Source organism: Somniosus microcephalus, unplaced genomic scaffold (genome assembly GCF_052327205.1).
Source record: "Somniosus microcephalus isolate GS21.2 unplaced genomic scaffold, FLI_Smic_1.0 unresolved_chr4, whole genome shotgun sequence".
Classification (NCBI taxonomy): domain Eukaryota; kingdom Metazoa; phylum Chordata; class Chondrichthyes; order Squaliformes; family Somniosidae; genus Somniosus; species Somniosus microcephalus.
In genome coordinates, this window is record NW_028225182.1 from 11305257 (window position 1) to 11333038 (window position 27782).

Below are 27782 nucleotides of genomic sequence, written 5' to 3' on the forward strand. Positions count from 1 at the left end.
AATCTCTTCTCATACGAGGTCAGTGACAGTCTTGCAGATGGTGACTTGATATTCGGTAGTGGGGTCATGGTCCAGGCGGAGGTAGGAGGAGGTGTTGGAGAGTTGGCGTACAGCTTCCGCTAGGTAGAGGTCGGTTCGCCAAACAGCAACAGCACCACCCTTGTCAGCAAGTTTTGTGCTTTGCATGTTAACTGTTAACTGTTACCCATATCTCATTTTACACAATATATGGGCTACTCCAGCTCCTAATTCTTTTGTTTTATTTGTTATTTCCACACACAGGAGAGCAATCTCGCCCCTGGACAAGCAGAAGGAGCAAGTTCCAACAAAATGATTCCGCAAACGTGATAACTGCTACACTGTGGAACCGTCTCCACTTTCAGTACCAGGTCAGATGGAAATGTTAGAATTTTTTGAGGATGTAACTGGTAGAATAGATAAGGGAGAACCAGTGGATGTGGTGTATTTGGACTTTCAGAAGGTCCCACATAAGAGATTGGCGTGCAAAGTTAAAGCACATGGGATTGGGGGTAAGGTACAGACTTAGATAGAGAACTGGTTGGCAGACAGGAAGCAAAGAGTATGTCTAAACGGGTCTGTTTCCAAGTGGCAGGCAATTACTAGTGGGGTAGGGCAGGGATAAGTGCTAGGACTCCAGCTACTCACAATATATATTAATGATCTAGAAGGTTGAACTAGATGTAATAACTCCAAGTGTGCAGACGACACAAAGCTGGGTGGGCATGTGTGCTCTGAGGAGGATGCAGAGAAACTCCAGTATGATATGGACAGGTTAGGTGATTAACAGAAGCATGGCAGATACAGTTTAATGTGGATAAATGTGAGGTTATCAACTTTGGTGGCAAAAACAGGAAGACAGCTTATTATCAGAATGTTAATAGATTGGGAAAAGGGGAACTGCAATGAGACCTGGGTGTCCGTGTGCACCAATCGCTGAAGGTAAGCATGCAGGTGCAGCAGGTGGTTAAGAAGGCAAATGTTGGCCTTTATAGTGAGAGGTTTCGAGTACAGGAGCAAGGATGTCTTGCTGCATTTGTACAAGGCCTTGGTGAGACCATACCTAGAGTATTGTGTGCAGCTTTGGTCACCTTATCTGAGGAAGGATGTTCTTGCCATGGAGGGAGTGCAGCGAAGATTCACCAGACTGATACATGGGATGGCAGGAATGACGTATGAAGACAGATTGAGATGATTAGGCTTATATTCGCTAGAGTTAAAAGAACGAGAGGGGATCTCATTGAAACTTACAAAATTCTAACAGGACTAGACACACTAGATGCAGGAAGAATGATCCCGATGGTGCGGGAATCCAGAACCAGCGGTCACAGTCTAAGGATAAGGGGTAAGCCACTAAGGGCTGAGATGAGGAGGAATTTCTTCACCCAGAGAGTGGTGAACCTGTTGAATTCTGTACCACAGAAGGCAGTTGAGGCCAATTCATTAAATATATTCAAGAAGGAGTTAGATATATTTCTTAAGGCTAAAGAGATAAAGGGATATGGGGAGAAAGCAGGGACAGGGTACTGAATGTGGATGATCAGCCATGATCTCATTAAATGGCGGAGCAGGCTCGAGGGGCCGAATGGCCTACTCCTGCTCCTATCTTCTATGTTTCTATGTGAATGGAGCAGGTGAACTGCTGAATCCCACTTTTAAGGGATGTCCCAATGTCATTACAGTGGTGTGAAAATAAATGAGTTCCGCTTGGTAATTAAAAGTAAAGACTGTCAGAAGTGGGATTTGAACCCACGCCTCCAGAGGAGACTGCGACCTGAACGCAGCGCCTTAGACCGCTCGGCCATCCTGACTTGTTCCGTTAACTTCTGCATCTCATCACTTCCGCATGAAGAACGTTTCCGTCCGGGTGCTTGTTCAATGCTGATGAAGGCTCAGTGACCGGGATATCATCTCCCCCGGGGTTTTCCTGAACTTGTGCTCGGTGTATGGGGAGGTTTGTCCTGGGTCCCTGGTATCTTGCAGCTCCAGGGATGGGCAGTAACAATCTGAGCTCTGGAGCTGGGGAAAAGCGAATAATTAATGGATTTAACCCAGGGGTTTAAATTGTTCTGCAAACCATGAACCAGGTTCATCTGAATTCCAAGGTGTGTAAGGAAATCAAGCATCAAAAGCCCTTTCATTAACCACAGGGATTCAGGCAATTTTTTGATCGCAAAGCGCTTTCTCACCTTGTCAATATCTCTCGTGTATTTGCCGGTGTTTCCCGATTCTGCCTGTCTCTCTGGCTCTGTTTATTCTGTGTGACCACCTGCAGGTTGATTTTGAGCGAATACCTGTGCTTGTGTCTTGTCACATTAAATAAATGAGGAATTGTGGCGCTTCTCTCCCTGACACTGTGGAAAGAGTGAGACAGTCTTTGGAGCAAGAGTCTGGTTATTGTGAAACGGCAAAGAAAACAATAAATCTTAAATTACCCGGAAGAACATTGACCCCGACGTGATTTGAACACACAGCCTTCTGATCTGGAGTCAGACGCGCTACCGTTGCGCCACGAGCTCCGAAAATATAAAACGCGCTGTTTTCATATACACACGTTCCACAAACACTGTTTCATTCCTCCTGCCTTCTCCTGATTCCTCAGTGTCATTCACAGAAGCGCCTGGTGCCCTCATTTGTTTAACGTACCAAGCAGACACAAACACAGGTATTCCTTCAAAATCAACCCGCAGGTGGCCACAGACACAATAAACAGAGCCAGAGAGAAAGACAGAATCGGGAATCTCCGGGAAATAGACAAGAGATATTGACAAGGACTAAAGCGCTTTGCGATCAGAAAATTGCCTGAACCCCTGTGGTTAATGAAAGGGATTTTGCTGCTTGAGTTCCTTATACGCCTTGGGCTTCTGGAGAACTTGTTTCGTAGTTTGCAGAAACGCGGCTCAGACATGCTGTTGCGACCGGGCCGGGCCTGACTGCAATCAGCGACAATGAAATATAGTTTCGACCGGCCCGGCTAGCTCAGTCGGTAGAGCATGAGGCTCTTAATTTCAGAGTCGTGGGTTCGAGCCCCACGTTAGGCGGTATTTATTTTGTTAAACTTTTATGTTGCTTTCAAAGCGTCATTAATTGAGCGATAACCTTGTTTTGCACAATGAAAGAAATGCGAACTGAGAAAATACTGCAGATGCTGGAAATCTGAATTGAAACAGAAAATGCTGGAGATACTCAGCAGGTCAGGCAGCTTCTGCGAAGAGAGAAACAGAGTTAACGTTTCAGGTCGATAACCTTTCGTCAGAACTGGAAAAAAGAGGTAATGGAACAGATTTTTAAGCAAATGTAGGGGATTCTATGAGATCATGGCTGATCTCCTGCCTCAAATCCATTCACCGGCCCTATCGCCATATCCCTTGATGCCCTTACCAGACAGAAATCTACCGACTTCTGCTTTGAACATACCCAATGACGGAGCCTCCACAGCCATCTGGGGTAGAAAATTCCAAAGATTCACCACCCTCTGTGTGAAGAAATTTCTACTCCTCTCAGTCCGGAATGGCCTAACCTTTATCCTGAGGCTGTGGCCCCTGGTTCTAGACTCCCCAGCCAAGGGAAACATTCTCCCAGCATCCAACCGATCAAATCCTGTAATAAATTTGCATGCTTAATGAGATCCCCTCCCATTCTTCCGAATTCAAGTGATTGCAGGCCTAGTTTACTCAATCTCTTCTCATACGAGGTCAGTGACAGTCTTGCAAATGGTGACTTGATATTCGGTAGTGGGGTCATGGTCCAGGCGGAGGTAGGAGGAGGTGTTGGAGAGTTGGCGTACAGCTTCCGCTAGGTAGAGGTCGGTTCGCCAAACAGCAACAGCACCACCCTTGTCAGCAAGTTTTGTGCTTTGCATGTTAACTGTTAACTGTTACCCATATCTCATTTTACACAATATATGGGCTACTCCAGCTCCTAATTCTTTTGTTTTATTTGTTATTTCCACACACAGGAGAGCAATCTCGCCCCTGGACAAGCAGAAGGAGCAAGTTCCAACAAAATGATTCCGCAAACGTGATAACTGCTACACTGTGGAACCGTCTCCACTTTCAGTACCAGGTCAGATGGAAATGTTAGACTTTTTTGAGGATGTAACTGGTAGAATAGATAAGGGAGAACCAGTGGATGTGGTGTATTTGGACTTTCAGAAGGTCCCACATAAGAGATTGGCGTGCAAAGTTAAAGCACATGGGATTGGGGGTAAGGTACAGACTTAGATAGAGAACTGGTTGGCAGACAGGAAGCAAAGAGTATGTCTAAACGGGTCTGTTTCCAAGTGGCAGGCAATTACTAGTGGGGTAGGGCAGGGATAAGTGCTAGGACTCCAGCTACTCACAATATATATTAATGATCTAGAAGGTTGAACTAGATGTAATAACTCCAAGTGTGCAGACGACACAAAGCTGGGTGGGCATGTGTGCTGTGAGGAGGATGCAGAGAAACTCCAGTATGATATGGACAGGTTAGGTGATTAACAGAAGCATGGCAGATGCAGTATAATGTGGATAAATGTGAGGTTATCAACTTTGGTGGCAAAAACAGGAAGACAGCTTATTATCCGAATGTCAATAGATTGGGAAAAGGGGAACTGCAATGAGACCTGGGTGTCCGTGTGCACCAATCGCTGAAGGTAAGCATGCAGGTGCAGCAGGTGGTTAAGAAGGCAGATGTTGGCCTTTATAGTGAGAGATTTCGAGTACAGGAGCAAGGATGTCTTGCTGCATTTGTACAAGGCCTTGGTGAGACCATACCTAGAGTATTGTGTGCAGCTTTGGTCACCTTATCTGAGGAAGGATGTTCATGCCATGGAGGGAGTGCAGCGAGGATTCACCAGACTGATACATGGGATGGCAGGAATGACGTATGAAGACAGATTGAGATGATTAGGCTTATATTCGCTAGAGTTAAAAGAACGAGAGGGGATCTCATTGAAACTTACAAAATTCTATCAGGACTAGACACACTAGATGCAGGAAGAATGATACCGATGGTGCGGGAATCCAGAACCAGCGGTCACAGTCTAAGGATAAGGGGTAAGCCACTAAGGGCTGAGATGAGGAGGAATTTCTTCACCCAGAGAGTGGTGAACCTGTTGAATTCTGTACCACAGAAGGCAGTTGAGGCCAATTCATTAAATATATTCAAGAAGGAGTTAGATATATTTCTTAAGGCTAAAGAGATAAAGGGATATGGGGAGAAAGCAGGGACAGGGTACTGAATGTGGATGATCAGCCATGATCTCATTAAATGGCGGAGCAGGCTCGAGGGGCCGAATGGCCTACTCCTGTTCCTATCTTCTATGTTTCTATGTGAATGGAGCAGGTGAACTGCTGAATCCCACTTTTAAGGGATGTCCCAATGTCATTACAGTGGTGTGAAAATAAATGAGTTCCGCTTGGTAATTAAAAGTAAAGACTGTCAGAAGTGGGATTCGAACCCACGCCTCCAGAGGAGACGGCGACCTGAACGCAGCGCCTTAGACCGCTCGGCCATCCTGACTTGTTCCGTTAACTTCTGCATCTCATCACTTCCGCATGAAGAACGTTTCCGTCCGGGTGCTTGTTCAATGCTGATGAAGGCTCAGTGACCGGGATATCATCTCCCCCGGGGTTTTCCTGAACTTGTGCTCGGTGTATGGGGAGGTTTGTCCTGGGTCCCTGGTATCTTGCAGCTCCAGGGATGGGCAGTAACAATCTGAGCTCTGGAGCTGGGGAAAAGCGAATAATTAATGGATTTAACCCAGGGGTTTAAATTGTTCTGCAAACCATGAACCAGGTTCATCTGAATTCCAAGGTGTGTAAGGAAATCAAGCATCAAAAGCCCTTTCATTAACCACAGGGATTCAGGCAATTTTTTGATCGCAAAGCGCTTTCTCACCTTGTCAATATCTCTCGTGTATTTGCCGGTGTTTCCCGATTCTGCCTGTCTCTCTGGCTCTGTTTATTCTGTGTGACCACCTGCAGGTTGATTTTGAGCGAATACCTGTGCTTGTGTCTTGTCACATTAAATAAATGAGGAATTGTGGCGCTTCTCTCCCTGACACTGTGGAAAGAGTGAGACAGTCTTTGGAGCAAGAGTCTGGTTATTGTGAAACGGCAAAGAAAACAATAAATCTTAAATTACCCGGAAGAACATTGACCCCGACGTGATTTGAACACACAGCCTTCTGATCTGGAGTCAGACGCGCTACCGTTGCGCCACGAGCTCCGAAAATATAAAACGCGCTGTTTTCATATACACACGTTCCACAAACACTGTTTCATTCCTCCTGCCTTCTCCTGATTCCTCAGTGTCATTCACAGAAGCGCCTGGTGCCCTCATTTGTTTAACGTACCAAGCAGACACAAACACAGGTATTCCTTCAAAATCAACCCGCAGGTGGCCACAGACACAATAAACAGAGCCAGAGAGAAAGACAGAATCGGGAATCTCCGGGAAATAGACAAGAGATATTGACAAGGACTAAAGCGCTTTGCGATCAGAAAATTGCCTGTGGTTAATGAAAGGGATTTTGCTGCTTGAGTTCCTTATACGCCTTGGGCTTCTGGAGAACTTGTTTCGTAGTTTGCAGAAACGCGGCTCAGACATGCTGTTGTGACCGGGCCGGGCCTGACTGCAATCAGCGACAATGAAATATAGTTTCGACCGGCCCGGCTAGCTCAGTCGGTAGAGCATGAGGCTCTTAATTTCAGAGTCGTGGGTTCGAGCCCCACGTTAGGCGGTATTTATTTTGTTAAACTTTTATGTTGCTTTCAAAGCGTCATTAATTGAGCGATAACCTTGTTTTGCACAATGAAAGAAATGCGAACTGAGAAAATACTGCAGATGCTGGAAATCTGAATTGAAACAGAAAATGCTGGAGATACTCAGCAGGTCAGGCAGCTTCTGCGAAGAGAGAAACAGAGTTAACGTTTCAGGTCGATAACCTTTCGTCAGAGATAATGGAACAGATTTTTAAGCAAATGTAGGGGATTCTTTGAGACCATGGCTGACCTCCTGCCTCAAATCCATTCACCGGCCCTATCGCCATATCCCTTGATGCCCTTACCAGACAGAAATCTACCGACTTCTGTTTTGAACATACCCAATGACTGAGCCTCCACAGCCATCTGGGGTAGAAAATTCCAAAGATTCACCACCCTCTGTGTGAAGAAATTTCTTCTCCTCTCAGTCCTGAATGGCCTAACCTTTATCCTGAGGTTGTGGCCCCTGGTTCTAGACTCCCCAGCCATGGGAAACATTCTCCCAGCATCCAACCGATCAAACCCTGTAATAATTGTGCATGCTTAATGAGATCCCCTCCCATACTTCCGAATTCAAGAGATTGCAGGACTAGTTTACTCAATCTCTTCTCATACGAGGTCAGTGACAGTCTTGCAGATGGTGACTTGATATTCGGTAGTGGGGTCATGGTCCAGGCGGAGGTAGGAGGAGGTGTTGGAGAGTTGGCGTACAGCTTCCACTAGGTAGAGGTCGGTTCGCCAAACAGCAACAGCACCACCCTTGTCAGCAAGTTTTGTGCTTTGCATGTTAACTGTTAACTGTTACCCATATCTCATTTTACACAATATATGGGCTACTCCAGCTCCTAATTCTTTTGTTTTATTTGTTATTTCCACACACAGGAGAGCAATCTCGCCCCTGGACAAGCAGAAGGAGCAGGTTCCAACAAAATGATTCCGCAAACGTGACAACTGCTACACTGTGGAACCGTCTCCACTTTCAGTACCAGGTCAGATGGAAATGTTAGAATTTTTTGAGGATGTAACTGGTAGAATAGATAAGGGAGAACCAGTGGATGTGGTGTATTTGGACTTTCAGAAGGTCCCACATAAGAGATTGGCGTGCAACGCTAAAGCACATGGGATTGGGGGTAAGGTACAGACTTAGATAGAGAACTGGTTGGCAGACAGGAAGCAAAGAGTATGTCTAAACGGGTCTGTTTCCAAGTGGCAGGCAATTACTAGTGGGGTAGGGCAGGGATAAGTGCTAGGACTCCAGCTACTCACAATATATATTAATGATCTAGAAGGTTGAACTAGATGTAATAACTCCAAGTGTGCAGACGACACAAAGCTGGGTGGGCATGTGTGCTGTGAGGAGGATGCAGAGAAACTCCAGTATGATATGGACAGGTTAGGTGATTAACAGAAGCATGGCAGATGCAGTATAATGTGGATAAATGTGAGGTTATCAACTTTGGTGGCAAAAACAGGAAGACAGCTTATTATCAGAATGTCAATAGATTGGGAAAAGGGAAACTGCAATGAGACCTGGGTGTCCGTGTGCACCAATCGCTGAAGGTAAGCATGCAGGTGCAGCAGGTGGTTAAGAAGGCAAATGTTGGCCTTTATAGTGAGAGGTTTCGAGTACAGGAGCAAGGATGTCTTGCTGCATTTGTACAAGGCCTTGGTGAGACCATACCTAGAGTATTGTGTGCAGCTTTGGTCACCTTATCTGAGGAAGGATGTTCTTGCCATGGAGGGAGTGCAGCGAAGATTCACCAGACTGATACATGGGATGGCAGGAATGACGTATGAAGACAGATTGAGATGATTAGGCTTATATTCGCTAGAGTTAAAAGAACGAGAGGGGATCTCATTGAAACTTACATAATTCTAACAGGACTAGACACGCTAGATGCAGGAAGAATGATCCCGATGGTGCGGGATCCAGAACCAGCGGTCACAGTCTAAGGATAAGGGGTAAGCCACTAAGGGCTGAGATGAGGAGGAATTTCTTCACCCAGAGAGTGGTGAACCTGTTGAATTCTGTACCACAGAAGGCAGTTGAGGCCAATTCATTAAATATATTCAAGAAGGAGTTAGATATATTTCTTAAGGCTAAAGAGATAAAGGGATATGGGGAGAAAGCAGGGACAGGGTACTGAATGTGGATGATCAGCCATGATCTCATTAAATGGCGGAGCAGGCTCGAGGGGCCGAATGGCCTACTCCTGTTCCTATCTTCTATGTTTCTATGTGAATGGAGCAGGTGAACTGCTGAATCCCACTTTTAAGGGATGTCCCAATGTCATTACAGTGGTGTGAAAATAAATGAGTTCCGCTTGGTAATTAAAAGTAAAGACTGTCAGAAGTGGGATTCGAACCCACGCCTCCAGAGGAGACGGCGACCTGAACGCAGCGCCTTAGACCGCTCGGCCATCCTGACTTGTTCCGTTAACTTCTGCATCTCATCACTTCCGCATGAAGAACGTTTCCGTCCGGGTGCTTGTTCAATGCTGATGAAGGCTCAGTGACCGGGATATCATCTCCCCCGGGGTTTTCCTGAACTTGTGCTCGGTGTATGGGGAGGTTTGTCCTGGGTCCCTGGTATCTTGCAGCTCCAGGGATGGGCAGTAACAATCTGAGCTCTGGAGCTGGGGAAAAGCGAATAATTAATGGATTTAACCCAGGGGTTTAAATTGTTCTGCAAACCATGAACCAGGTTCATCTGAATTCCAAGGTGTGTAAGGAAATCAAGCATCAAAAGCCCTTTCATTAACCACAGGGATTCAGGCAATTTTTTGATCGCAAAGCGCTTTCTCACCTTGTCAATATCTCTCGTGTATTTGCCGGTGTTTCCCGATTCTGCCTGTCTCTCTGGCTCTGTTTATTCTGTGTGACCACCTGCAGGTTGATTTTGAGCGAATACCTGTGCTTGTGTCTTGTCACATTAAATAAATGAGGAATTGTGGCGCTTCTCTCCCTGACACTGTGGAAAGAGTGAGACAGTCTTTGGAGCAAGAGTCTGGTTATTGTGAAACGGCAAAGAAAACAATAAATCTTAAATTACCCGGAAGAACATTGACCCCGACGTGATTTGAACACACAGCCTTCTGATCTGGAGTCAGACGCGCTACCGTTGCGCCACGAGCTCCGAAAATATAAAACGCGCTGTTTTCATATACACACGTTCCACAAACACTGTTTCATTCCTCCTGCCTTCTCCTGATTCCTCAGTGTCATTCACAGAAGCGCCTGGTGCCCTCATTTGTTTAACGTACCAAGCAGACACAAACACAGGTATTCCTTCAAAATCAACCCGCAGGTGGCCACAGACACAATAAACAGAGCCAGAGAGAAAGACAGAATCGGGAATCTCCGGGAAATAGACAAGAGATATTGACAAGGACTAAAGCGCTTTGCGATCAGAAAATTGCCTGTGGTTAATGAAAGGGATTTTGCTGCTTGAGTTCCTTATACGCCTTGGGCTTCTGGAGAACTTGTTTCGTAGTTTGCAGAAACGCGGCTCAGACATGCTGTTGTGACCGGGCCGGGCCTGACTGCAATCAGCGACAATGAAATATAGTTTCGACCGGCCCGGCTAGCTCAGTCGGTAGAGCATGAGGCTCTTAATTTCAGAGTCGTGGGTTCGAGCCCCACGTTAGGCGGTATTTATTTTGTTAAACTTTTATGTTGCTTTCAAAGCGTCATTAATTGAGCGATAACCTTGTTTTGCACAATGAAAGAAATGCGAACTGAGAAAATACTGCAGATGCTGGAAATCTGAATTGAAACAGAAAATGCTGGAGATACTCAGCAGGTCAGGCAGCTTCTGCGAAGAGAGAAACAGAGTTAACGTTTCAGGTCGATAACCTTTCGTCAGAGATAATGGAACAGATTTTTAAGCAAATGTAGGGGATTCTTTGAGACCATGGCTGACCTCCTGCCTCAAATCCATTCACCGGCCCTATCGCCATATCCCTTGATGCCCTTACCAGACAGAAATCTACCGACTTCTGTTTTGAACATACCCAATGACTGAGCCTCCACAGCCATCTGGGGTAGAAAATTCCAAAGATTCACCACCCTCTGTGTGAAGAAATTTCTTCTCCTCTCAGTCCTGAATGGCCTAACCTTTATCCTGAGGTTGTGGCCCCTGGTTCTAGACTCCCCAGCCATGGGAAACATTCTCCCAGCATCCAACCGATCAAACCCTGTAATAATTGTGCATGCTTAATGAGATCCCCTCCCATACTTCCGAATTCAAGAGATTGCAGGACTAGTTTACTCAATCTCTTCTCATACGAGGTCAGTGACAGTCTTGCAGATGGTGACTTGATATTCGGTAGTGGGGTCATGGTCCAGGCGGAGGTAGGAGGAGGTGTTGGAGAGTTGGCGTACAGCTTCCACTAGGTAGAGGTCGGTTCGCCAAACAGCAACAGCACCACCCTTGTCAGCAAGTTTTGTGCTTTGCATGTTAACTGTTAACTGTTACCCATATCTCATTTTACACAATATATGGGCTACTCCAGCTCCTAATTCTTTTGTTTTATTTGTTATTTCCACACACAGGAGAGCAATCTCGCCCCTGGACAAGCAGAAGGAGCAGGTTCCAACAAAATGATTCCGCAAACGTGACAACTGCTACACTGTGGAACCGTCTCCACTTTCAGTACCAGGTCAGATGGAAATGTTAGAATTTTTTGAGGATGTAACTGGTAGAATAGATAAGGGAGAACCAGTGGATGTGGTGTATTTGGACTTTCAGAAGGTCCCACATAAGAGATTGGCGTGCAACGCTAAAGCACATGGGATTGGGGGTAAGGTACAGACTTAGATAGAGAACTGGTTGGCAGACAGGAAGCAAAGAGTATGTCTAAACGGGTCTGTTTCCAAGTGGCAGGCAATTACTAGTGGGGTAGGGCAGGGATAAGTGCTAGGACTCCAGCTACTCACAATATATATTAATGATCTAGAAGGTTGAACTAGATGTAATAACTCCAAGTGTGCAGACGACACAAAGCTGGGTGGGCATGTGTGCTGTGAGGAGGATGCAGAGAAACTCCAGTATGATATGGACAGGTTAGGTGATTAACAGAAGCATGGCAGATGCAGTATAATGTGGATAAATGTGAGGTTATCAACTTTGGTGGCAAAAACAGGAAGACAGCTTATTATCAGAATGTCAATAGATTGGGAAAAGGGAAACTGCAATGAGACCTGGGTGTCCGTGTGCACCAATCGCTGAAGGTAAGCATGCAGGTGCAGCAGGTGGTTAAGAAGGCAAATGTTGGCCTTTATAGTGAGAGGTTTCGAGTACAGGAGCAAGGATGTCTTGCTGCATTTGTACAAGGCCTTGGTGAGACCATACCTAGAGTATTGTGTGCAGCTTTGGTCACCTTATCTGAGGAAGGATGTTCTTGCCATGGAGGGAGTGCAGCGAAGATTCACCAGACTGATACATGGGATGGCAGGAATGACGTATGAAGACAGATTGAGATGATTAGGCTTATATTCGCTAGAGTTAAAAGAACGAGAGGGGATCTCATTGAAACTTACAAAATTCTAACAGGACTAGACACACTAGATGCAGGAAGAATGATCCCGATGGTGCGGGAATCCAGAACCAGCGGTCACAGTCTAAGGATAAGGGGTAAGCCACTAAGGGCTGAGATGAGGAGGAATTTCTTCACCCAGAGAGTGGTGAACCTGTTGAATTCTGTACCACAGAAGGCAGTTGAGGCCAATTCATTAAATATATTCAAGAAGGAGTTAGATATATTTCTTAAGGCTAAAGAGATAAAGGGATATGGGGAGAAAGCAGGGACAGGGTACTGAATGTGGATGATCAGCCATGATCTCATTAAATGGCGGAGTAGGCTCGAGGGGCCGAATGGCCTACTCCTGCTCCTATCTTCTATGTTTCTATGTGAATGGAGCAGGTGAACTGCTGAATCCCACTTTTAAGGGATGTCCCAATGTCATTACAGTGGTGTGAAAATAAATGAGTTCCGCTTGGTAATTAAAAGTAAAGACTGTCAGAAGTGGGATTCGAACCCACGCCTCCAGAGGAGACTGCGACCTGAACGCAGCGCCTTAGACCGCTCGGCCATCCTGACTTGTTCCGTTAACTTCTGCATCTCATCACTTCCGCATGAAGAACGTTTCCGTCCGGGTGCTTGTTCAATGCTGATGAAGGCTCAGTGACCGGGATATCATCTCCCGCGGGGATTTCCTGAACTTGTGCTCGGTGTATGGGGAGGTTTGTCCTGGGTCCCTGGTATCTTGCAGCTCCAGGGATGGGCAGTAACACTCTGAGCTCTGGAGCTGGGGAAAAGCGAATAATTAATGGATTTAACCCAGGGGTTTAAATTGTTCTGCAAACCATGAACCAGGTTCATCTGAATTCCAAGGTGTGTAAGGAAATCAAGCATCAAAAGCCCTTTCATTAACCACAGGGATTCAGGCAATTTTTTGATCGCAAAGCGCTTTCTCACCTTGTCAATATCTCTCGTGTATTTTCCGGTGTTTCCCGATTCTGCCTGTCTCTCTGGCTCTGTTTATTCTGTGTGGCCACCTGCAGGTTGATTTTGAGCGAATACCTGTGCTTGTGTCTTGTCACATTAAATAAATGAGGAATTGTGGCGCTTCTCTCCCTGACACTGGGGAAAGAGTGAGACAGTCGTTGGAGCAAGTGTCTGGTTATTGTGAAACGGCAAAGAAAAGAATAATTCTGGAATTACCCAAAGGAACAGTGACCCCGACGTGATTTGAAAACGCAGCCTTCTGATGCGGAGTTAGACACGCTACCGTTGCGCCACGAGCTCCGACAATATAAACCGCGCTGTTTTCATATACACACGTTCCACAAACACTGTTTCATTCCTCCTGCCTTCTCCTGATTCCTCAGTGTCATTCGCAGAAGCGCCTGATGCCCTCATTTGTTTAACGTAACAAGCAGACACAAACACAGGTATTCCTTCAAAATCAACCCGCAGGTGGCCACAGACACAATAAACAGAGCCAGAGAGAAAGACAGAATCGGGAATCTCCGGGAAATAGACAAGAGATATTGACAAGGACTAAAGCGCTTTGCGATCAGAAAATTGCCTGAACCCCTGTGGTTAATGAAAGGGATTTTGCTGCTTGAGTTCCTTATACGCCTTTGGCTTCTGGAGAACTTGTTTCGTAGTGTCCAGAAACGCGGCTCAGACATGCTGTTGTGACCGGGCCGGGCCTGACTGCAATCAGCGACAATGAAACAGAGTTTCGACCGGCCCGGCTAGCTCAGTCGGTAGAGCATGAGACTCTTAATTTCAGAGTCGTGGGTTCCAGCCCCACGTTAGCCGGTATTTATTTTGTTAAACTTTTATGTTGCTTTCAAAGCGTCATTAATTGAGCGATAACCTTGTTTAGCACAATGAAAGAAATGCGAACTGAGAAAATACTGCAGATGCTGGAAATCTGAATTGAAACAGAAAATGCTGGAGATACTCAGCAGGTCAGGCAGCTTCTGCGAAGAGAGAAACAGAGTTAGCGTTTCAGGTCGATAACCTTTCGTCAGAACTGGAAAAAAGAGGGAATGGAACAGATTTTTAAGCAAATGTAGGGGATTCTATGAGATCATGGCTGATCTCCTGCCTCAAATCCATTCACCGGCCCTATCGCCATATCCCTTGATGCCCTTACCAGACAGAAACCTACCGACTTCTGCTTTGAACATACCCAATGACTAAGCCTCCACAGCCATCTGGGGTAGAAAATTCCAAAGATTCACCACACTCTGTGTGAAGAAATTTCTTCTCCTCTCAGTCCTGAATGGCCTAACCTTTATCCTGAGGCTGTGGCCCCTGGTTCTAGACTCACCAGCCAAGGGAAACATTCTCCCAGCATCCAACCGATCAAACCCTGTAATAATTTTGCATGCTTAATGAGATCCCCTCCCATTCTTCCGAATTCAAGAGATTGCAGGCCTAGTTTACTCAATCTCTTCTCATACGAGGTCAGTGACAGTCTTGCAAATGGTGACTTGATATTCGGTAGTGGGGTCATGGTCCAGGCGGAGGTAGGAGGAGGTTTTGGAGAGTTGGCGTACAGCTTCCGCTAGGTAGAGGTCGGTTCGCCAAACAGCAACAGCACCACCCTTGTCAGCAAGTTTTGTGCTTTGCATGTTAACTGTTAACTGTTACCCATATCTCATTTTACACAATATATGGGCTACTCCAGCTCCTAATTCTTTTGTTTTATTTGATATTTCCACACACAGGAGAGCAATCTCGCCCCTGGACAAGCAGAAGGAGCAAGTTCCAACAAAATGATTCCGCAAACGTGATAACTGCTACACTGTGGAACCGTCTCCACTTTCAGTACCAGGTCAGATGGAAATGTTAGACTTTTTTGAGGATGTAACTGGTAGAATAGATAAGGGAGAACCAGTGGATGTGGTGAATTTGGACTTTCAGAAGGCTTTCGATAAGGTCCCACATAAGAGATTGGCGTGCAAAGTTAAAGCACATGGGATTGGGGGTAAGGTACAGACTTAGATAGAGAACTGGTTGGCAGACAGGAAGCAAAGAGTATGTCTAAACGGGTCTGTTTCCAAGTGGCAGGCAATTACTAGTGGGGTAGGGCAGGGATAAGTGCTAGGACTCCAGCTACTCACAATATATATTAATGATCTAGAAGGTTGAACTAGATGTAATAACTCCAAGTTTGCAGACGACACAAAGCTGGGTGGGCATGTGTGCTGTGAGGAGGATGCAGAGAAACTCCAGTATGATATGGACAGGTTAGGTGATTTAGCAGAAGCATGGCAGCTGCAGTATAATGTGGATAAATGTGAGGTTATCAACTTTGGTGGCAAAAACAGGAAGACAGCTTATTATCAGAATGTCAATAGATTGGGAAAAGGGGAACTGCAATGAGACCTGGGTGTCCGTGTGCACCAATCGCTGAAGGTAAGCATGCAGGTGCAGCAGGTGGTTAAGAAGGCAAATGTTGGCCTTTATAGTGAGAGTTTTCGAGTACAGGAGAAAGGATGTCTTGCTGCAGTTGTACAAGGCCTTGGTGAGCCCATACCTTGAGTATTGTGTGCAGCTTTGGTCACCTTATCTGAGGAAGGATGTTCTTGCCATGGAGGGAGTGCAGCAAAGATTCACCAGACTGATACATGGGATGGCAGGAATGACGTGTAAAGCGAACGTGATAACCACTACACTACGGGAACTGCTGGGTCCGTATCTCCAACAGAGGGGAACTGACCAGTAAAGCCCCTCTGTGCTGATTGGTTCAGCTGAAACAGCATCAGTCAATATAAAGGAGGAGCTCACAAATATCAGGCGCAGTGCAGTCTGGTCAACGTCAGCCCCTCCTTTGTTATTCAACAGAGGAAGAAGAGACATGAGCGGGAGTCAAACGTCACAAACTTTTATTAAAGCTACAAGTACGAGTTACACATGCTTCCAAATCGTTTCACTGAAAACGTCTTTCATTGATGAAAAAGCTGACTGCGTTGAATCTGAAAATGTGCACTGGGCGATATTTTGTTCACTACTGATTCTATTATCTGTGGGCTATGCCGCAGCGGTTGGTGTAATGTACATGTTATTATGTTCGCCTCCCACGCGAATTGTCCCGGGTTCGAGCCCGGGCGGGAAACATTTACATTCGCCAGGATTTCGTTATGTGCAGTGAACGATCCTGTTCGCTTTAAATAAAGTTGCGCCGAATTTCTGCTTTCATAAGCAATTAGCAATTTAATCGAGATTCCAAAAATACAATGTGTAAAATGAGATATGGTTAACAGTTGATAACTTACAAAGGGGAAAATGCGTCATTGAAGAGCGTTTACGCCTTTTTTGCATTCTGTAAATTATGGTAATCGGTTATTAAAGGGTGATTGCAAAAGATTCAACTGCAAGTTGAATACTGGCCGGCGACACGAGTGTTCGTTTGGGATTTGAACCGTGGGCTTCTCGGAAATTTAAACAAACACCGAAGCGAAAATCGGACTACCGAGAATGCCGCTTCAAAGCCTAGCCAGGTGAGGAGCTAACCATTGTAAAACCATCGTGTGTGTGTCGCTATTCTTGATGAGCAGAGCACTTTAGACCGAAAGAGTGACTTTGCCTTTTCGACCTGTCTTCTGAAGCGCCGCCCGGTCCCACTCCTACAGTTAATGAGCTGTTAGGATGTTAATGTATCCGGGCTGCAGGAGGCCACCCCAGGCGCAGCAGAGGAGTGCCTGCATTAGTTCTCCTTGGAAACAATATTTTCCCCTTCGCTCTTCCTCTTCTCTATATCCCTGTGCAGTTTCCTGAATCATAACAGGGTGGGGACATTTTTAGAGACGCGCTTTTTTTTATTACTTATTGAAAGGACAGCCAGACAGACCGATGGAAACTGCCATTTGAATCCTGTCGCCGACCTTGTGTTTTCCTATTAATCTGTGTTGTTCTGCTTTCCTCATTCTCAATGAGAAAGTCCCCAGTCTCGATTTTTAAATAAAATAATGCCCAGCTCGTCAAATAGCGATACGCGAGTGGGAGATTCCCTAAATCAGCGCCAACTTTCCCCAAATCCTGCTTACAGTACCGCAACCCAAACTGTGTCCTTTTTGGGAAATATTATTGAGAATTACTTCACTCATTGTAACGCTGCCATTTGAATGGCATAATTCGCCTGTCAATGCGCATTTTATTTATACTGAACCAAGCGTGCAAATTATTCCAGTTTTCATAATCACTAAACTTGAATGGAGAAAAGGCATTAAATGGCCTCTACCCACTTTCGAACCATTGAGTTTTCGTGCGTTCGCGGAATGCGATAACCACAACACACCGGAAACCCTCCAGCACTCGGGTGCATTGTATTGCAGTGACTCCATAGGAAGAGGAGGAGGCCATTCAGCCCCTCGAGCCTGTTGCGCCATTCAATTAAATCAGAGCTGATCTGCATCTTCACTCCATCTACCCGCTTTGGTTACGTAACCCTGAATACGCTTACCCAACAAAAATCTATCGACAGTACCGGCAATCTTCAGCCGGAAGCCATCACCTCTCCCGGATCCAGACAGAAACGGTTTCTTACTGACTGCCAACCTGCAGATCCATGGATTACATTTCTGAACTTCAGCGATTCGGAGACTCCAGTGTTTAAAAGTGAACATAAGATGAAATGGGTCTCACTGTGGATCGGTTTTCTCTCACTCGAAGTTATCTATTCAGTGAAGTGAAATAAAGAACAATTAAAGAACAGGGGAGAAGCCGTTGTGGCCCTTTTGACAGGAGGATAAATTCGCCTCTGGTTGCTCGCCAAACCTCGAACGTGACAACCGCTATACTGCGGATACCCGGCTCTATAGCAGCAGCAGAGGGGACCTGACTCAATGAACTCCCTCTGTGCTGATCGGCAATGTGTTGCCTCACTTTAAACAACTTCTGTCCCACACTGAAAGCTCTCAGTCCTTCTTCTCCGCTGCCCTTTACAAAAAATGTCACTGATTTCCCCCGCACACCCCTAACGTGTTCTCTTCCGCACCCACACAGTGGGGCCGCTCAGCCTCCCCCTGCCTGATCACGATCAGCCATGTCACCCAGTTTGTAATATTAAACCCAGAACAAGCGCCCCGCAAAGAGAGTCTGTAACTTAAATCTGTAACAGAAAGTGTTGTGTTTATTAACGGTGATACAAGCAATTATAACTCGTCTCACAGACTAGAATTACTTTTATACAGTGAACTGTAGCCAAATCTTTTGTCACGCTGAATTCCTTGATTAAGAATCATAACCGGGTGAGTTCCAGTCGACCACCAGGGACCAGCTATGATTCTTGTATATATATATATATATATCAACCTGAATATGATTGGGAGCTGTCTAGACCTCGTGTCGCAACGGTAGTGCGCCTGATCCCAAGGCTGCGTGTTCAAATGACGTCGGGGTCATGGTTGCTTTGCAGCTCATATGAGTCTGGATAATTAATATTTAATGGTTATCTCACAACAATGAGAACTTGAATTGATGTATTTTATTAGATTGGTTTCTGGGATGTAGGTCTCGCTGGCAAGGCCAGCATTTATTGCCCATCCCTGAGGTGCTGGTCAGCCACTGTAATCGCCTTTCACCACTTACAGAACTACATCATAGAATCAGAGAATGGATACAGCATAGAAAGAGGCCATTCGGCCCGTCCAGCCCGTGCCAGCTCTCTGCAAGAGCCCTTCAGCTAGTCCCACTCCCCCGCCCTTTCCCCGTAGGCCTGCACACTTTATTCCATCAGTTACTTATCCAATATTTACATGTATTGGTATTATTTATTCATTTATTTGGGTGAAGCTGTCTCATTCAAAAATATGTTCTGGCTATTTATTTCTGTCTTACTTTTAAATTACACGCAAATGACTTCATGCAGAACAGCGATACACACAAATACATTGATCAATAACACACAGATACATTCACATTTATTCATCACCAGCGCAATGATACACCCAAAATCCATTTAGAAGAATCACAGTTTCAAACACAGATATTTATATATTAATATCCTGAAGTATGTTATAAAAATAAAGAAAATAAATGTACAACTGACTCCAGTATTTTTACATGTATGTGTAACCTTTAGGTCGATGACCTTTCACCATTAATTCTCTATATACATATATAGAACTGGAAGATGCCAGCACGCCGTGTGAGATTACATTTGATTTGTGGCTCTTGTACAGCCGGTATGATGGAAATAGAAGAGGTTCGAGCACTTTAATGAGGTTTCCAATGAAGATAGATGCACCCCAATAAATGGAAAAATATTTCAGATATAATGTAAATAGATCTATAAGCCGCAGAGTCATGAAATGCTTTACATGTAAACACACGAAATTAATTTGTATCCAATACAGATTGACTTATTCTCATTACGATTATTGCGTCACTTTACTTCAGTGTTCCCTGGCAGTCTCATGATTAGAATTCGGCACTCTTACTGTCCGATTTCAATTCCCGGTCAGGGAAGTCATTTTTATAACAGTTTTTTATGAAATTAAACTCATTTTGTTTCAACTCTAACACGCATCTAACCTGGAAAATTGTCTTAATTATTATTAATTAACCGATAATCTTAATTTACAGAATGACACAAATGCTAAAGATACTTCACTAACATATATTGTGCTTTCTATGTGATGAACTGTTATGCATGTCTGATTTTACACCATGGCCCAGATTTTACGGTGCTTCCGACAGCGAATGCACAGCATAGGCTATTGTTACACCTTCAGGACGACTACACAAGTGCCAGGTATCCGCACGCCCAGAATTTGCGAACTGTCAAGTTTCGCTTTGACAGATTCACCGCATCCGCTACAACATCACTTTTGCTGTCACAGAGTTGGGCTAACTACTGCCCAGCGAATGCCCAGGCAACCCTTACACCTGATAATAGCAGGCATAAGGCTTTCTTTTACCATCGTAAGTGGTAAAATCAATATTAAAATATATTTTTTAAGTGATATAAACATACACTTACATTTAAAATCCGTTTAGGTAAATTTTGTTACGTTTTAAAATGTTACATTTATATTTCAAAACATTCAATTTGAATTTTAAATCATAGATTCATAGAATCATAGATGATACGGCACAGAAGGAGGCCATGCAGCCCATGGAGTCTGCACTGGCACTTTGAAAGAGCTCTTCAAATAGTCCCACTCCACTGCTTTTCCCCATAGTCCTGCAAATTTCTCCTTTACAATTATTTATTCAATTCACTTTTGAAAGTTACTATTGCGTCTGCTCCACCGCCCTTTCAGGCAGCGCATTCCCGGTCACAACAACTGGCTGTGGTAAAAAAAACTCATCTCCCCTCTGGTACTTTTGCCGGTTAGGTTCAATTAGTCTCCTCCAGTTACCGACCCTCCTGCCACTGGATACAGATTCTCCTTATTTACTCTTATCAAAACATCTTGTAAATTTAAAAACCTCGATTAAATTTCCTCTTAACCTTCTGCAGGAAGGAATTCCAGCTTCTCAGTCTCTCACATAACTGAAGTCAACTCATCCCTGGGACCACTCGCTCTTTGTGCTTGTCTCTCTATCTTTGTCTCTATCTGTCTCTCTCTTTGTCTCTGCCTCTCTCTTTGTCCCTGTCTCTCTCTCTGTCTGTCTGTCCCTTCTGTCTCTTTCTCACTCTGTTCACAGTTAGCTTCTAGTTCTGATCAAACAGTGCAAGTTTTAGTTTCACGTTAGTATAGTGGTGAGTATCCCCGCCTGTCACGCAGGCGACCGGGGTTCAATTCCCTGACGGGAAGGATTTTTTTTTTTAACAAACCCAATTTTAAACTTCTTCCCAGCTCCTTGAAATGCTCCTTTGAAAAGTTCAAGTGAAATAATTTTAAAAGATTTACTGGCATATGAAGAACTGTATAAAAACTTCCTGCACCTGTTCCTCGTTGGAATCGTGCTCGCCCTCTACTTCCCTCTCACTGTTCTGTGGGACAGAGAGGAGTCATAACGGTACAGAATGAGACCATTGAATGCTTAATTAAATTCATTTATTTTGAACATGTGACCATTTATTCTTACTTCCGTGGTGTGAAATGTTATTTATTTGGAGATTTCTATTATGCTTATGGGATTCCGTACATAAAGCATCAGAGGAATCCCCCTGTTAGATTAATTGGCCTGGCCAACGTGAATCCAGGGATGCTGCCGAACCGTGAGCGCCAATGGTATCCGTGGGCCTTTATGCAGGCGTACGCCAGCAGTCCAAAACCGCAAGTGTGCGAAACTCCGGAGACACCAGTTAATTGGGATTTGTTTCTCGGTTCGGAGGCATAAGCCGGAGCCAAACCTCCGATCGCAATTTCAAGGCCCATCGTATTTTAGGAGGCTGGTTTAAAATGTTCATTACTTACGACATCAGGAATCTGGGGCAAATTTTGTTCAATATAAATGGACCGGTTATTGCGCAGAATAAAAAGGTTCCACTCGAACATATCCACCCGGGCTCGATTTGGGAACTGTTCATGTCGGAGGCGAACATGATAGTCGCTGCACTATGGAAACCGGAGCGCTTGTATCCACGGAAAAGCGAATCAGCAGCGAACATAAAATCTCATGGTGATCATTTTCAGATTCAATGCAGTCAGCCATTAAATAAAGTGAAATAATTTTACAGTGAAAAGATTTGGAAGTGTTACTCGTATCTGTGCCTTTAATTAAAGTTTGTGGCGTCTGACTCCCGCTCATGTCTCTGAATAAGAAAGGAGGGGCTTGACGTTGACCAGACTGCACTGTGCCTGATGTTTGTGAGCTCATCCTTTATATTGAGCGGTTTCTCATCCTTTGATCGGCGTCAGCATCAGCTCAGCGTGTAACTTCGCAGCCTTAACTTAATTGTAAGCTCGAACCCTCTCTCACCGCGAGCGTTGTATGGGGATTTTATAGTCATATTCAATCCCCTTCTTCTACACCGAAACATATTGTATCCGTGATTTTAAACCTATGCTGCGTGATTCATAGCGATCACCTTTAAATGATTCAGAAAACCAGTCCTTTCACCTCCGCAACACGATTTCGATTCCTGGTCAGGAAAGTGACTTTTATAACACAGTTTTTAAATCACAACCTGATGAAATTGACTACATTCAGCTAATTTGAAAAAATTAGAATTGTATAAATTACCATTACTTACCCCATAACTTTCATTTGCAGAACGAAAGAATTAATAGCTTTGCACCATTTAAAATTATTCTGTGTGTCTATTCTTCCTACCAAAGTGAATAAACTCACATTTCCCTACATTATATTTCATCTGCCACCTTCTTGCCCGCCCACTCACTTAATCTGTCTATATCCCATTGTAGGCTCTTTGTGTCCTTCTCACAGCTTACTTTCCCACCTAGCTTTGTATCATCAGAAAATTTGGATACATTACACTCTGTCCCTTCATCGAAGTCAGTAATATAGACAGTAAATAGCTGAAGCATGCGCACTTGATCCTTGCGGCATCCCACTAGTTACAGCCTGCCAATCTGAAAATGACCCGATAATTCCTACTCTCTATTTTCTGTCCATTAACCAAACCTCTATTCTTGCTAATACATTACCTCCAGTCCCATGAGCCCTTATCTTGTGTAATAAGCTTTTACGTGTTTGCTTATCGAATGCCTTTTGGAAATCCAAATATGCTGCCTCCACTGGTTCCCCTTGTAGTTCCAATGAATGCCTGAAGCAGAACATCCCGTTGTGCGGATGGAGCCTGTTTGTCGGACAAGGCTACATGTAAGGAACGAGTGTGGTAAGGAGATAAGGGAAGTGATACTCTGGTAACAAGGTCGGGTAATAATAATAGAAAGTGCTGGAAACACTCAACAGGTCAGGCAGCAGCTGTGGAGAGATAAGCAGATTTAACGTTTCCGGTCGAAAACCTTCCATCAGAAGGTGGGCAGTTGTGTTAGGTTACACTATTAAACGTGCACATTGTCACGTAGTAGAGGTAAGGGAAAGATATCAAAAGTTTGGAACAGATACTTTAGAATTCGTTAAAGGTTTGATTAACTTGTATATCGATCTCGGAACTATAACGTGTTGGAGTTCCTCGGCTAAAATTCGCAAAGATTTGTTTAAGAGCTGTTGTTAATTATACTTCTAATTATTGCATGATTAATAAATCTGACATTTGCGGTTGCGAACCCTTTTACTGCACTGCGCGTTCTCCAGCTGAGCTCGGAGCTTCGTCACCTTCAATCCATCGCTCACAGGGACTGTTCCACTCATCATTTCTGTTCTCTGGGCCTTGGTGAAATTTCATAGATTGAAAGCGACGCGTCTCAACCCCAAGCTCGTCACCGACTTGCTAACCGCTGCACAGCGACCACACTCTGCTCCCGTGAGATGGAGGCCCAGGAGCTGTTTCAAGCTCGAGTGCAGTTACAAGCTAGAACTAATTCAAAGAAAGTCCACATCATTGAGGCGCCTGAGTCTTTGCACCGAACTCCTACACAAAGAGTTGAGATTAATGTGGGGGTGATTTGGGCACATTTTTCCCCACCTTACAACACTTCAAAGGGACTTCAATGGGGTTAATGCCCTTTGGGACGTCCTGAGTTCGTGAAAAGCTCTGTATCAAAGCCAGTGTTTTTTTTCTCCAGAAGTTCGAACAGCAAGTTCATAACTCGCGGGCAAAATAAGGGCTCGTCCGGGATCTCTCGCAAGTTTCAACCAATAACCCCAAAGCGAGAATCATACCAATGAGCCAACTGATAAATTTGACTGGAGATAAGAGGTAAGCATTGTAAAACCATTTTTTTTGTGTGGTTGTTCTTGATGAGCAGAGCACTTAAGACCGAGACAGTGACTTTGCCTTTTCGAACTGTCTACTGAAGTGCCGCCCGGGCCCACTGCTACAGTTAATGAGCTGTAGTTGAATATTGGATGGGATAAAAATTGATAAAGAGGAGGTACTAGAAAGCTGGCTGTACCAGGACCAGTTGAAATGGATCCTAGGATGCTGAGGGGAGTAAAGGTGGGAATCACGGAGGCACTGACCATAATCTTCCAATACTCATTGGATGTGGGGTGGTGCCAGACGTCTGGAGAATTGCAAATGTTACACCATTGTTGAAAAAAGTGAATAAGTTTCAACCCAGCAACTACACGCCAGTCAGTTTAACGTCGGTAGTGAGGAAGCTTTTAGAAAGGATAACCCTGCAAAAATGAACAGTCACTTGGACAAGTGTGGATTAATTAAGGAAAGTCTGCTCGGAATTGTTAAACGCAACTCGTCTTTTCCCAACTTGATTGAATTTTTTGATGAGGTGAAAGAGAGGGTTGATGAGGGAAATTCATTTGATGTGGTGGACATGGACTTCCAAAAGGCATTTGATAAAGTGCCACGTAACAGGCTTGCCGGCAAAGCTGAAGCCCATGTAATCAAAGGGACAGTGGCAGCATGGATGTCAAATTGGCTAAGTGACAGGAAACAGAGAGTAGTGCTGAACTGTTGTTTCTCTGACTGGAGGAAGGTACACAGTGGTGTTCCCCAGGGGTCGGTACTAGGAGCCTGCTCCGTCATTCAATGAGATCATGGCTGATCATCCAAATTCAGTACCCTGTCCCTGCCTTCTCCCCATATCCCTTGATCCCTTTAGCCTTAAGAAATATATCTAACTCAGAGAAGTGAAATAAAGAGCAATTAAAGAACAAGGTAGAAGCCGCTGTGGCCCATTTGACAGGAGAATAAATTCGCCTCTAGTTGTTCGCCACAGCAAGTTTAAAACGTATGTGTTTCCACCCGGGCTCGAACCTGATAACCGCTACAATGTGGAAACCACCGGCTCTGTAGCAGCAGCAGAGTGGTACTGAGTCAGTTAACTCCCTCTGTGCGGATCGGCAATGTGTTGCCTCACTTTAAACACCTTCTGTCCCACACTGAATGCTCTCAGTCCTTCTCCCCCGCTGCCCTTTACAAATAATGTCACTAATTCCCCCACACACCCCTAACATGAATCCTTCCACATCCTGACAGTGGGGCCGCTGAAGCTCCCACTGTCTCCCCGCGATCAGCAATCTCACCCAGTTTGTAAAATTAAACGCGGAACAAATGTCACGCAAAGAGCGTCTGTAACCGAAATCTGTAACAGAAAGTGATGGATTTATTAGCCAAGATTAAAGCAATTATTACTCGTCTCACAGACTTGAATTATCTTTCTGCAACGCACTGTTCCCAAATCTTATGTCAAGATGAATTCCTTGATTGTGAATCGAAAGCAGGTGAGTGTCATTCGATCACCACGGACCAGGTATGATACTTCTGTATATATGAACCTGAATACACAAAGAAAGTTGTCAAGACCTCGTGGCGCAACGGTAGCGCGTCTGACTCCAGGTCATAGAGTCATAGAGTCATAGAGTTTTACAGCACAGAAAGAGGCCCTTCGGCCCATCGTGTCTGCGCCGTCCATCAATCCCTGTCCAGTCTAATCCCATTTTCCAGCATTTGGACCATAGCCTTGTATGCAATGGCATTTCAAGTGCTCATCCAAATGCTTCTTGAATGTTGTGAGGGTTCCTGCCTCTACCACCCTTTCAGGCAGTGAGTTCCAGATTCCAACCACCCTCTGGGTGAAATAGTTCCTCCTCAAATCCTGTCTAAATCTCCTGCCCCTTACCCTGAATCTATGCCCCCTTGTTATTGACCCCCCGACTAAGGGGAAAAGTTCCTCTTTATCTACCCTATCTATGCCCCTCATCATTTTGTACACCTCAATCAGGTCCCCCCTCAGCCTTCTTTGCTCCAAGGAAAACAACCGCAGCCTGTTTAACCTTTCTTCATAGCTGAGGCGCTCCATCCCAGGTAACATCCTGGTGAATCTTCTCTGCACCCTCTCCAAAGCAATCACATCCTTCCTATAGTGAGGCGACCAGAACTGCACACAGTACTCCAGCTGTGGCCTCACCAGCGTTTTGTACAGCTCCATCATAACCTCCCTGATCTTATATTCTATGCCTTGGCTAATGAAGGCACGTATCCCATATGCCTTTTTAACCACCTTATCTAACTGTTCCGCTGCCTTCAGGGATCTATGTACATGTACACCAAGGTCCCTCTGACCCTCTGTACATCCTAGGGTCCTACCACTCATTGTGTATTCCCTTGCCTTATTTGTCCGTCCAAAATGCATCACCTCGCACTTTTCAGGGATAAATTCCATTTGCCACTTTTCCGCCCATCTGCCCAACCCGTTTATATCGTCCTGTAGCCTGAGGCTTTCCTCCTCGCAATTTACCACCCCACCAATTTTCGTCTCATCTGCGAACTTACTGATCATACCTTTTACATTCTCATCCAAATCATTTATGTAGATCACAAACAGCAAGGGACCCAGCACCGATCCCTGAGGTACCCCACTGGACACAGGCTTCCAGTCACAAAAGCAACCTTCGACCATCACCCTCTGCCTCCTGCCACTCAGCCAGTTTAGGATCCAATGCGCCAAGGCACCCTGGATCCCATGGGCTCTTACCTTCTTGACCAGTCTCCTATGCGGAACTTTGTCAAAAGCTTTACTGAAGTCCATGTAAACCACATCCACAGCATTTCCCTCATCCACACACCTAGTCACCCCCTCGAAAAATTCAATCAGATTGGTCAGACATGATTTACCCTTGACAAAGCCATGCTGACTATCCCCGATTAATCCTTGCCTCTCCAAGTGGTGGCTAATTTTGTCCCTCAGAATTTTTTCCAATAATTTCCCGACCACAGATGTTAGGCTCACTGGCCTGTAATTCCCTGGTTTATCCCTGCTACCCTTCTTGAATAATGGTACTACGTTAGCTGTTCTCCAGTCCTCTGGTACATCCACTGTGGCCAGAGAGGTTCTGAAAATTTGTGTCAGAGCCCCTGCAATCTCCTCCTTTGCCTCACACAACAGACTGGGATACATCTCGTCCGGGCCTGGGGATTTATCCACTTTTTGGCCTGCTAACACCGCTAGTGCCTCCTCCCTCTCGATGCTAATATGTTCAAGTATGTCACAGTCCCCTTGCCCGATTTCTATGTCTACATCGTCTTTCTCCATAGTGAACACAGATGCAAAAAATTCATTTAAAACCCCACTTACATCATCTGGCTCTACACACAGATTGCCACTTTGGTCCCTAATCGGCTCTACCCTTTCCCTGGTTATCCTCTTGCCCTTAATATACTTATAAAACATCTTAGGATTTTCCTATATTTTGCTCACCAGTGTTATATCATGGCCCCTCCTCGCCCTCCTAATTTCTCTTTTAATTATGCCACTGCACTTTTGATACTCCTCTAGGGCTTCCTCCATCTTCAGTCTTTTGTAATTGCCAAAAGCCCCCCTTTTTTTCCTAATGCATTTTTGTATATCCCTTGTCATCCAAGGTTCCCTTTGCTTGTTGGTCCCACCCTTGACCTTTACAGGAACATGTTGGCATTGTACTCTCTCTATTTCCCTTCTGAAATTCTCCCACTGTTTGATGTGGATTTTCCTATAAGTAGCTGCTC

General features: G+C 45.0%; 10 non-coding genes across 10 annotated transcripts; 3 read left to right on the plus strand and 7 right to left on the minus strand.

Annotated features, from left to right (window-relative positions):
• Positions 1-1746: 1746 nt before the first annotated feature.
• Positions 1747-1829, minus strand: trnal-cag (transfer RNA leucine (anticodon CAG)). The gene has a single exon. It is a non-coding gene; the product is annotated as a tRNA-Leu (tRNA).
• Positions 1830-2465: 636 nt separating this feature from the next.
• trnaw-cca (transfer RNA tryptophan (anticodon CCA)) lies at positions 2466-2537 on the minus strand. The gene has a single exon. It is a non-coding gene; the product is annotated as a tRNA-Trp (tRNA).
• A 449-nt stretch (positions 2538-2986) lies between these two features.
• On the plus strand, positions 2987-3059 carry trnak-cuu (transfer RNA lysine (anticodon CUU)). The gene has a single exon. It is a non-coding gene; the product is annotated as a tRNA-Lys (tRNA).
• A 2381-nt stretch (positions 3060-5440) lies between these two features.
• trnal-cag (transfer RNA leucine (anticodon CAG)) lies at positions 5441-5523 on the minus strand. Its single transcript has one exon. It is a non-coding gene; the product is annotated as a tRNA-Leu (tRNA).
• A 636-nt stretch (positions 5524-6159) lies between these two features.
• trnaw-cca (transfer RNA tryptophan (anticodon CCA)) lies at positions 6160-6231 on the minus strand. The gene has a single exon. It is a non-coding gene; the product is annotated as a tRNA-Trp (tRNA).
• Positions 6232-6672: 441 nt separating this feature from the next.
• trnak-cuu (transfer RNA lysine (anticodon CUU)) lies at positions 6673-6745 on the plus strand. Its single transcript has one exon. It is a non-coding gene; the product is annotated as a tRNA-Lys (tRNA).
• A 2367-nt stretch (positions 6746-9112) lies between these two features.
• Positions 9113-9195, minus strand: trnal-cag (transfer RNA leucine (anticodon CAG)). Its single transcript has one exon. It is a non-coding gene; the product is annotated as a tRNA-Leu (tRNA).
• Positions 9196-9831: 636 nt separating this feature from the next.
• Positions 9832-9903, minus strand: trnaw-cca (transfer RNA tryptophan (anticodon CCA)). The gene has a single exon. It is a non-coding gene; the product is annotated as a tRNA-Trp (tRNA).
• Positions 9904-10344: 441 nt separating this feature from the next.
• trnak-cuu (transfer RNA lysine (anticodon CUU)) lies at positions 10345-10417 on the plus strand. The gene has a single exon. It is a non-coding gene; the product is annotated as a tRNA-Lys (tRNA).
• A 2368-nt stretch (positions 10418-12785) lies between these two features.
• On the minus strand, positions 12786-12868 carry trnal-cag (transfer RNA leucine (anticodon CAG)). Its single transcript has one exon. It is a non-coding gene; the product is annotated as a tRNA-Leu (tRNA).
• Positions 12869-27782: the final 14914 nt, after the last annotated feature.